Genomic DNA, 12,211 nt, shown 5'->3' on the forward strand with positions numbered 1-12,211 from the left:
AACTAATGCTGTTCGGAGCATTTCGTTTATTTTGACTTTCAATGATGGCAACGTCATTTCTGGGAAAATACTGGATGCCATTATTTCCAAGTTCTGCCTTTTCCTTTTAAACTTTGCAATGTTTGAAGCAGTTTTTAGCTTGATGATCGTGTGAACAAGTTTTCCACAATTGAAACATGTAACTTTGTTTGTGCCGCACACACCAGATGTCCGTGGAAGTAACAATGTTGCCGCAATCATTACATTATCGGAGCCATCTAATTGTTGCGCTTCCTGAGTTACTCGTTCAAGGATAACAGCAACCTCCACAGCCCTTGCAAACGTAAGTTCTTCAGGTTCCAGTAATAACCATTTGATTGTAACACCATTGTTAAAACCCATGATGAATTGGTCACACATTCGGTTATCTATTCGGTCTATCGTAAATTTGCATCCTTCAGCAGCTCTTGCAATCCGTTGTGAAAATTCCGTCACACTTTTGTTACTTGCTTTTTTTATTGTTGACTTCGGCTTAAACAGCTTCATGATGTTTTCCTCGATGTCTAGGAAGGTAACTGAGCCATCTTCTGGATATGCAGGCAAACATAGATCTTCCAGTGCAGAATAGATCTGTGGTGACAAACATGTTAATATTATTGTTTTTCTCTTGGATTCGGGTACGTCCATCGCAGTTATGTATGTTTGTAGTTGGCGGACAAACCGCTGATGGTTGCCAGCGAATACTGGTGGGATAATGGTCGAAATAGCTTGTTGAATTGTCGCATTCATGAATTTAATAAAAACAAAGTAAAACAACTATTTTGGTTATGCGGTTTATCTTCCTCCAGCTAATTGCCATATAGGCCTCATACCAAGGCCTGCGTACGAGTTCAGTTCACTAAAGAGCATCATAATCCGCTTCACAGACCAAGAGTAAGTGATTTTAAGAAGAATGAAGGAACATATTGTGAAAGTCAGATTAAGTCGAGTTAGAAAGATAGCATAGAGATAATAAACAGGTATTGCAGCAGATGTTAGAATGTGCAATTTAAGTTCCATATCAAGTTAACTCGATTGGAACTGTTGCTACGTAAATTGTTGTTTACATATAATATACGTAACATAAAACATAACCATCGTTGCTGATGACGTTTGTTGACTATTGTTATAGTTTTCTATTTTCAAACCAATTTTACACAAAATCTTCTCTCTATATATATACAAAATTAAAGTCCCATGACAATACTTTTAATTACAATCGTCATTAAACAATGAAATAACTCGTTACTTTCAACACGCGTATACGTGATTTCTAACATGTATAATTACAATTTACCAACATTAAAATAGAGCAGTACTAGGACCCCTGTTATTTCTAATATACAGGAATGATTTTGGCAGTGCTATCAGATATGTAAACATTAATCATTAGTCTACATTGAAGGTTAAAATTATGAAGAAATGATGATAAAGTTATATGAATTGGAAGTACTTAGTGTCTGGTTTATTGAAAATGGATTGAAACTAAATGCAAGTAAGTCAATGAGTATGTTGATTACAAGTTACAAGGTAAAATACTTAAGTACCACTGAAAAATATTCTAACAGATGTGTAAAGCTTGAAAATGAAGTAGTTAAATTCAGTAAATGTGTAAAACATCTGGGTATTAAAATTGACTTCAATTTAAATTTTTCTGAACACATTAGCTATACTGCAGCCAAAACTGCTAAAATAATTGGTAATTTTATAAGAACTGCTAGATATCTGACAAGGTGGACCAAAGAAATAACTTTTAATACGATTATCGAACCTCATTTTAAATATTGTACTTTATTATTATTTTACGCAAATGAAAATGATATTTAAATGCTACAAAAGTTACAAAACAAACCTATGAGATCAATCTTAAATTGTGGTTCACACATAGTAATGTTGACTAGATTAAACTAGCTATCTGTAAAAAAAAAGTGTTCAAATAAAAGTAATTACACTTTTACACAATACTAATATTTTCTGTAGTTGAATAGCTATTCAACTACAGAAAATGAATGTCTTTTAAGGATTTTATATCAAAAACAATGAAGTACACGATTATTTTCATTGGAAATAATTATGACTTAAAAAACCAGAGCAAAAAAAGCGAACAAAAATCTTTTGCGATGGGATTGTACAACAAATTGCCAAATTTAAATCGCAGGAAGGACTTCAAAAATTAAGTCGCGAAGCTTTTAAAACAAAAAGGATGTATAAAAAAAATTTATAAAAAAGATATGAAGCGCTATGTACTATTTCTTACAATAATTTTAAATGGCTGTAAACAGGCTATTAATAGTAATAATAAAGTTTTGTTCAAAGTGATGGTAGCCAAGGTAGTTTTATTATTGAAACATTATTTTCCAGTTTTTTTGCAACATTATTGTTAGGATTGTTTTTACTCAAAAAGTAATTCGCGGCAATTGTTTCTAGATCTGATCTCTAATGACCGTTTTCAACAAACATATCTATTATAAACAAATCTTGATGTTAATGTATTTTTCTGAGCAGATTTTAGCGGCTCGTGATATGAAACCTTTAAAAACTCCAGTAATAATTGCAGGGTTGATATTTGAGTTAGGTTTTGTTTGCTTTGTTTTTGTTTAGGGTAGGTTAAATGATTTTAACAAGATATTCTGATGTTTTATACGGAGGAATACCGATGGTAAAAGCTACTGGTCGCATTGGATAATTTTCTCCCATCTTTATAACAACATTAAGTCATGGAAAAATGCAATCAGATGGATATAACTGGAAATACGTTTTTGTATCAAATTTGTTTTCTTTTCTTAATTTGCACAACGATTTCTAGAACTTTATTTTAAGCTTTTGTGTAAGATCATAGTTTAATATTATTGAGTTTATAATAACAAATCCAAAACCTATATCAAATGGATAAATATTTAACACATCTCTATTCTTTTTTCTAAATTATTAAACGCTAATTGTTGTTCATTTGTTGTAAGGTTGTCTGATAAATTTATTGCAAATAATTCAAAAGGTGTTAATATCTCCATAAAAACTAATTTTTTATTAGAAGGTGCAAAATTAGGACCAAAATTTAAAAGTTCATTGGTGAGAGCGTCTATTTGAATTTGAGTAAGGTTTCTCCAAGTTTAATTATTTTTATAGACTTTTTTTATACAGATTTCTGTTGTTGTTTTTTTTTGATAAAGTTTATTGTATTCCTCTAAAAAATTAAATAGTTCTTTTTAATTTTAAAATGAAGGTTTTTTGATTTTTCAGTTACATTTTCAATAATTTTGTAATGATTAGGTGCAATGGCGTAGGAAGGTTTTTAAATGTTTGAAATTTAAACAAAAAGAATATTCCGAATTTTTTTATGTTCATATGTATGACGAAAAGATTCTTCACAAAAAAAATTACTGAGATAGGAAATTGGGAACGAGAAACCCTAAAACCTTAGCCCCCCCCCCCTACCATAAACGTGAAGGCAATGAGTTGATAGCTTCGAACCCCAATTAAATCAAAAAAAGCTGAAAGTATTACTCTGAAGTATCAAATAAAGTTATTATTATATGCACGAAACGAAGCAAAATATCGGTTTTTTGCAAGTAAGTTGGTTATTTCAAACATTTAAAAACCTTCCTACGCCACAAGTCAGTGGTGTAGGAAGGTTTTTAAATGTTTGAAATAACCAACTTTTAAACAAAATAAATACTCCAAATTTTTTTTACGTTCATATGGATGACGAAAAGATTCTTCACAAAAAAAAATTACTGTGATAGGAGAATGAAAATAAGAAACCCTAAAATCTTAGCCTCCTCCCCTCCCACCCTAAACGTCAGAGCAATGAATTGAATTATTTATTTTTTCAAAAATATAAACTAGTTATGTATTGATCGACAGATGAATACATAACTATAGGGTAAGCTAGTTTATATTTTACACAATCCCCAGCAACCCCCCCCCCCCACTCAACTTCTATTGGGTGTCGTCGGCTCTGCAATGTATATACTTTCAGGATAATGGTGTAAATTTAACTTTAGCATTGAATAAAAAAAATTGCCTGAGCTCGAACTAATATCTCATATCAGCTAAAGTTCGACTTAAGGGGAATTTGCTTTAGTCGAACATTCATTGGTCATTTTGAGGTTCGAGTTATCGGGAATTAAATGTAATTTTTTTTTTTTTTTGGAGTTTTTTTGTTTTTTATTACAATATTTATTACAATTTAAATAAACAAAACTTTGTTACAATAATAAAAGTTAACAAGTCAAGATATCGTTAAGAAATAAATATTAAAAATAAATATAAAGAACGCGGATTACTCAAAGAAGACCATCAGGTCTTGTCACAGAGAAACCGCTAATTGCTTGTGGATTAAAAAAACAAACAAACATAAAAAAAAAAAAAAAAAAGAATATACATTAAATATATACATATACTAATATAGATAAGGAATTTTCAAAGAATTTTAAAATTTAAAAGTAGATTAGTATATTATCAGTTGAAAAAATTTTAAGATTTTGTTTAAAAGAATCAAAATTGCATTCTTGAGAAAAATCTTTAGAAGTATTTAGAACTATACTATTCCATAAAAACGCGAAATGAAATAAAATTTTCCAAAAATTAGTTTGAGAAATTGGTTGTCGAATTAAATTATCGTTCCTTAAAATATATTTATTTCTATCTCTTTGAAAATACAAGTTACGAAAAGAAACGGGTGAAAGGTGGGTCTTGCATTTATACATAAAACAAAGAATATTAAAAACATTTAACTCATATATTGAGTGCTTTCATATCATATAAAAGAGGCTTGGCGTGAGCAAAACGGTCCTTGAAATTTATAAGACGTGCTACATGTTTCTGTTGCCGATAGAGAGGTTTAAGTTTACTTTTATAAGTGCTACCCCAAGCAATGTTTGCATAATTAATATGGCAATGAATTAGCGAATAATATAACTGAATTAAGGTATGTTTATCTAGAAAGTTTCTTATTTTGTATAAAATGCCTATACTCCTTGAAATTTTATTGCACAAGTTAGCAATGTGGATTTTCCAATTAAGATTTTCATCTATATATACACCTAAATTTCATCGATATATACACCTAATTCAATTAAAAATTCCTTTAAAAAATCATGTTTAATCAAAATCAGGAATAAAGAAATAATAAATAAATCAAAAAAATAATGAAATAAAATAAATTCGAACTATATTAAAAAAAAAATTATTTTTATCTAGATCAAAATTTATCAACTAATTTATTTAAAATTTTAAACGTTAAAGCTACTTCAATTTATCTCAAAAATCTCCAAAATCGTTGACTTGACATAGCTATCCAAAATATCTTTTTAAAAGTTATATAAAAGTACAATGATTTACAACTTACAACTTAAATTGATTTAATGTAGACAAAGAAAAATATATAGGGAACTCAAAGTAAATAAAATATAATTTCATACATTTATAATGCTACACAAAAACAGCATTTATTAGAGTGAAGAATATCAATCAGAAAATAAATATTAACACTAGAGACGTTTTCTATTATAAAATAATACAATAAATTAAAACACAAGTTAATTGCTTATGAGATTAAGCTAGTATAAAATACGCTCGTCAACTCTTTATATATTTTTTTAAATATCAAACCGAGCAGCCGTGGCGCAGTGATTAGAGTTCTGGCTTAGAACCCAGAGGTCCGAGGTCCGATGCCGGCTCCAGCCCAATAAACGACATTGGTAAGGAAGGAGGCGTGAACTTCCAGTTAAATGCTCTCCCGCGGAGCTTTGTGATAAGACCTTAAGGACTTCTGGGAGCACCTAAATAACCTAAAAAAAACCATATCTTCCTTACTGAATTCCTCATTGGTTTTAAAAGTAATAGAATAAACACAATACATAATCATATAAAATAAAATATATTGAAGTTGTGATTGAAAACTTATACTTTATTTCAACACTCATCATCGACACTCTAATTTAATTCTGTTTGTTCTACATTGAGTTCATCAACTTCTGAAATAATTGTTTAATTTTGAACTAAAACAAAATAAAAATATTTTTAAAACAATTATGATAATTTTATCATTTTATTTATGTGCATATATATATATATATATATATATATATATATATATATATATATATATATATATATATATATATATATATATATATATACACATATATATATATACACAGTAAAAAAATTACCCGTTATAATTTAAAAAACATAACGCCAGTTTTCGTGTTTTATAACGGCTAACTGCCGTTATGTTATTTTCATACAAATTATACATTAAACATAACGGTAACTACCCGTTATAAAACACGAAAACTGGCGTTATGTTATCCGTTATGTTTGAAAACCTGAGATAACGGGTAATTACCCGTTATGTTATCCGTTATGTTTAAGGAAATTTCAGTATTCTTAAAATATGCTTTTTTTCTTTTATAATGACCATGCAATTCACTAAAAACAAAACTCTCTCTCTTTATATATATATATATATATATATATATATATATATATATATATATATATATATATATATATATATATATATATATATATATATATATATATATATATATATTGTTAGTTGTAACACAACTAGTTACAATTTTTTTATAAAACAGTTTGCTATGGAAAAGGACATTAACTGTGTTCAATATTTATGAGGAAAAAAGTTTTTTTCATTCCAAGAAACTCCAAAATGCTGGTTCCTAAGGAAATATTTACTTTGCTTGATATTGAACATTTAACAGAGTGAATATTTCTTTATATATCCATACATTTTGAATGTTGTGTAAGATTTTTTTTTCTTTATAAAGATAAAATGTAATTAATGTCCAATAAATAGTACACAATAACTAAAATCACCACCATCTCACTGGTGCTGACTAATGGCTGAGTGTCCATCTCAAGACCGCGTCGACTCCTTATGCCTAGTGATTAAAAATCACTTGGGGACCATAAGAACTTGGCAATCTTATGTATTCTCCAATAGACTCACACTAAAAAATATATATAATAGTATAATAGTAAAATAATATTGCAAAAGAATATTGTGAAAATTTTTTAAGTACACATTCCAGTTTTTCACACACATTCCAGTTTAAAATCATTTTTGTGAAAGAATTAAACTGTTACAAAAAAAAAGAGACAGAAGAAAAGTTATTTTATGGAAACATAGACATGCATGTTGTTTAATTCAAAATAAATTCTAATATTCAGGTGATAAACTTACATCCACTTTCATAAACAATTTATCACATGTCTTCTTGAAAATAAGTTTTTGCTGGAGCTTTAACAAATTATCAGTGTGGTTACCAGACTCAGGAGAAATTTAAAACAACATTGCTTGTATCTTGACTGTAGCATCCTTGAAATCAGCATAAAAACGAATTGCTTTCTCCAGCATAAGTGTAGGAGCAAAACCAATTCTCTTTGGTATCAAACTGAATGTCTCATTATTAAATAGTTGTCTATTTAAAATGGACAAGGTTGGCTGTTAAGGTTTTTTTTTTTAATTCATTCTTAAATGAAAAGTACTAGTCGATTTTAAACACACAAGAGCTATAAAAACTACTCTAATAAAAACCGGAATAAATTAAGAGAAAAACTATTTACAAGAATATCTAAATAATATAAATATTGCTTAAATACATAAATTATATTTTTCTTACTTCAACATCGTTTAATAGCTGCTCTTGATTAGCTACCAATTCAGTCACAACAGGTTTAAGTTTCTATTGTTATTTGAAACAGAAACCTGTAGAAGCCTTTTCACCTTTAAGCTGTGACACTTGGTATACTGTCGTTGTCGAAAATTGTTAGGCAACTTTTTAAAAATGAGATCCTAACATAACCAAAATATAATCTTATAGTTTATAAAAAAAAAGTAATACTAAATTCATGAGGCTGTTTGCTAAACAAACATTAATGCATAAATTGTCAAATAAAACTTTTAAAAAACATTAACTTTTAAAATTTACTTATTAATAATACATAATGCATAAATGATTATCTATTTAAACAAAAAAGTACATGAACTTAAAAAGAATAAAATCTTTAAATGCAAAATTAATACTATCACTTTTAGTATGAACAAATTGGACTAACAAATACATTATTAAACGTAATATTTCACTTACCCATCGTTGACCATAACAAGGATATAAGCCAAGACAAAGTCGACTTTAACTTTGAAAAAAATATTTTTTGCAGAAGAATTCTATTTTTAATGATAGCATGAGTTGGGATATGGGAGAAGCAGAATGATAGCAGACAAGCCATTAAATCTCTGGCCACAATCTTATCTTCTGCTACAGAGTTGCTGCTAACAAATTGTTTAATGTGTGGAGGAAAGTAATTAATGAGTTGTTGTCTAACATCACCAATAAAAGGAATTTTATCAATCTAAATCTTTTTTTTTTAAAATAAAATTTATTTTTATAATAAAGAATTTAGAACAAGTTATAAACTATAACATTTAATGATCAGTGTTTCATAAGTCAAAAAATGTTTTTCATCAATATCAGAATGTAAGCCTGACAATGGCACCGCCTATATAAAACTCAATTAACCGCCTGTATAAAACTCAATTAACTTTAAAAAAAATAAAGAAGTATAAATTCCAAATATTGAAAAAAAGCTATACAAACATATATATATATATATATATATATATATATATATATATATATATATATATATATATATATATATATATATATATATATATATATATATACACACACACATATATATATATGTATATATATATATATATATATATATATATATATATATATATATATATATATATATATATATATATATGTATATATATATATATATATATATATATATATATATATATATATATATATATATATATATATCAATTAACCGCCTGTATAAAACTCAATCAACTTTAAAAAAAATAAAGAAGTGTAAATTCCAAATATTGAAAAAAAGCTATACAAACATATATAACAATATATATATATATATATATATATATATATATATATATATATATATATATATATATATATATATATATATATACACACATATATATATACATATGTATGTATATATATATATATATATATATATATATATATATATATATATATATATATATATATATATATATATATATATATATATATATATATAAAATTAAGCAAAATAACATTTACATTTATTAAACTCAGTCTAAAATAATTTGTGACAATATTATTCTTTCAGTAAACTTTTGGTTAAATTTTCTCACTCTGTTAATAGGTGCATATGTACTTTATGAATGACTCCTAACTGTATTAAGCCATTTAATTACAAGTAATATATGGAAGTGCCGGGGGTATAATATAGATGTTACCAGTCTCTTTAAAGTAAAATGCAGGCCAAGGAAAAGGAATATTTTCTGTTGAAATAGGTGCTAAAGGAATATTAATATCTTCATTACCACTAAAAAATCCTCTTATCTCATCATATGCAACAGACTGGAGCTGTGTTGTAAGAAAAAACTTTTTGTCATCTCTGACTTGTATCTCCTTAATTATATAAACAAGAAATTGTGAACCACTATTAAACCACAAACATGACCCAAGACAATGTTTAATACCATTAACCTGAATATGAGATATTACATTTTTCCTAAAAGTTACTTGATCTAATTCACAGAGAACTCCATTATTCAACTCACCAATAGAACTGTAAAAAGATGATACAGTGTTTAAAATCATTTCCTTTAGGGCGGTATATGGCATGTTTTTAAAATTAAGATACCTGATATTTTTAATTACTTGGTGTTTTCTCTCAAATCCCATGCACATGTGGTATCGTAGAGGACCAAATTGTCTGGATTAATATGGATAATGTATGAGGAAATGAAGCTTAGGTATAAATTTTTCTGGAATTCCATAAAAAGTGTATGATAAGCAGCTATTTTTTCCTCTGAGCAAAATAAATAAGCGTCAATTGTAATAGGAGAAAGACATAATTGAAGTATATGAAGAAGTTTAATTAGGCATGAAAAATGAAGATCAACCCTAGTGGTTCTCAAAAAAATTGGCAAAACACGGCAAAGAGATAGCACCTGAGCACTTCCAAATTTGCCCTTAATAACTAAATCAACTATTACAGGTGGTTTTTCACTGTCCAGTGGATACTGAAAGCACTTTACAAAACCATTTAAGCTATCTAGTGTAAATAAACCTTGAAAAATAGCGTTACTTAAGTAAAGTTCTATCTGTAAAGGTATTACACCTTCTAACAAATCATGCATGGGATCAAAAAGCACTTGTTTTGTGACATCAAAATTTCTAACTTCTGATAAAATGCTTGCAGAATGAACACCATACAATTTTGACCATATTGACGTTGTTTGGAAGGTAGAAGTGGATTATCAAGTTCTTGGACTCTTATCTTATGTTCTTCTATATCACGAACAATACACTGAGAATGTCTATTGTCAATAAGCATATATGAACGAGTAGAATTACAAACTCAACAACACCTAAGAACTTTCCTGTTAAAGCCTTCCTTAAAACCAGCAATTGCATTACATGCTAACGAATCACCAATGAAGTTCTTCAATTTAACTGTGAATCGCTTACCTTTAGTATCAGTTAGAGTTGAGGAATCAAATAAAGATAGCTCAATTAGAGATTGAACTAAATCAAGCAGAAGTGATTTCATGAAGATTTTATTTTTAACTGATTTAGAACCAGTTATTGATAAGGGAAATATTGAAAAAGTTTTACTGAGGCTATAATCAGCTACATTTAACAACTGAAAATACAAAACCTACAACTTATGGTTTCCTCTCGATTTACCTATTGGATTGGTAATACCTAAATCATCTGAAAACAATGAAATCAATATTTCAGAAGAATTTTCTAAACACTTATCATATTCAGCGGATATCAAAATAAACTTAAGTATTTCTTTAAATGAAATATAGCATCACTGTAAGCCATTTTCAGAAATAGATTCAACTTTTGGTACATTGAAAGCATTTTTAAAGTACTGCTTTCTTAAATATTCTGCAGATAATTGCTGGCAAATTATAGATAGCTCTTCTTTTGGTGTGTTATCAGTTAAAATATCTTTTAAATTTGAAAAAATAATATTGACTACATTTTTAGAACATCTATATTTTCCTCTCAGGTGTAGAGCTAATGCACCAAGCTTTCAATTCTCTGTTGGAATCTCAATGTCAATTTCTTCAACAGTGTCATCAATTTCTTCAACATCTTCAACCATAGTAATTAGAATGAGACAGTTTTTATAATGAAGTTGAAAACCTTTAACACTTTTAAATTTAGTAAAACAATTATCGCATACTACTGAACCTGCCTGACCATGTAATTTAAGATGAGATATCATTATATAAGGTGTATATGTTTTAAAATCACAAATACAACAATTTAACCTTACTTTTTGGATGACATTTGTTAGTGGATTAGATGCGAAAGCCACTGGAGCAGTATAAAATAGTTGACTGGAAATGCCTGTCAATGAAGACTGTGAAAACGCACGTTTTTGAGCTAAAGCTTCTTGAATAAATACTGGTTCAGATACATCTGCTGCGCTCTCTAAATTTGATTGGTCACTAGATTGTTGGTGTGAAGTAGGTGTCTCATCATAAGTCAATAGTGGAGGATTGGATGAATGCTTTGAACAATATTCTGCTGGTGAGCATGATGACATTTGGCAGAAAGAGCTTGAATAAAGTTTAGACACTGGCAAAGACAAGGCCTCAACTTCCAGATTTTGCTTATTTAGAATGGTAACAAAAGTATCTTCATCGACCTTACATCCATTCCATGTGATTCCACAAATGTTCCCACTTGTACTAGCAAACTTCTCTGAAACTAAAATAAAAACATAACTTTAAATAAAAACACAACTTTGAAACTAAAATAAAAACAAAACATATTTTTTCTTCAAATCTGTCTATTTCATAGGCTCTTAGCATATTTCAAATTTATTTAAAAAGAGTTTAAAAAATAAAAAAGGTAATGTGCGGTAACTTTGACACCAGAATTTGACAACCCCACTTAAAAACAGCAACTTAAAATAAAACATAATAAAAAAATATATATATATATTTATGTGTATAAATAAAGATATATTTTATATATTACATTAAAATGTTTCACAGTCTGCTTTTAAAGTTACTCTATGTAAACTTGATTAAGAATTAAAATGA

General features: G+C 27.9%; 1 long non-coding RNA gene across 1 annotated transcript; it reads right to left on the bottom strand.

The window, feature by feature from the left end:
* Positions 1 to 5,558: 5,558 nt before the first annotated feature.
* LOC136085853 (uncharacterized) lies at positions 5,559 to 8,412 on the bottom strand. Its single transcript, XR_010641223.1, has 6 exons — positions 8,139 to 8,412; positions 7,671 to 7,843; positions 7,232 to 7,520; positions 6,868 to 6,998; positions 5,929 to 6,020; positions 5,559 to 5,810 (listed from the first exon to the last, which is right to left on the bottom strand). It is a non-coding gene; the product is annotated as an uncharacterized LOC136085853 (long non-coding RNA).
* Between the last annotated feature and the right edge of the window lie 3,799 nt (positions 8,413 to 12,211).

Source organism: Hydra vulgaris, chromosome 10 (genome assembly GCF_038396675.1).
Source record: "Hydra vulgaris chromosome 10, alternate assembly HydraT2T_AEP".
Classification (NCBI taxonomy): Eukaryota; Metazoa; Cnidaria; class Hydrozoa; order Anthoathecata; family Hydridae; genus Hydra; species Hydra vulgaris.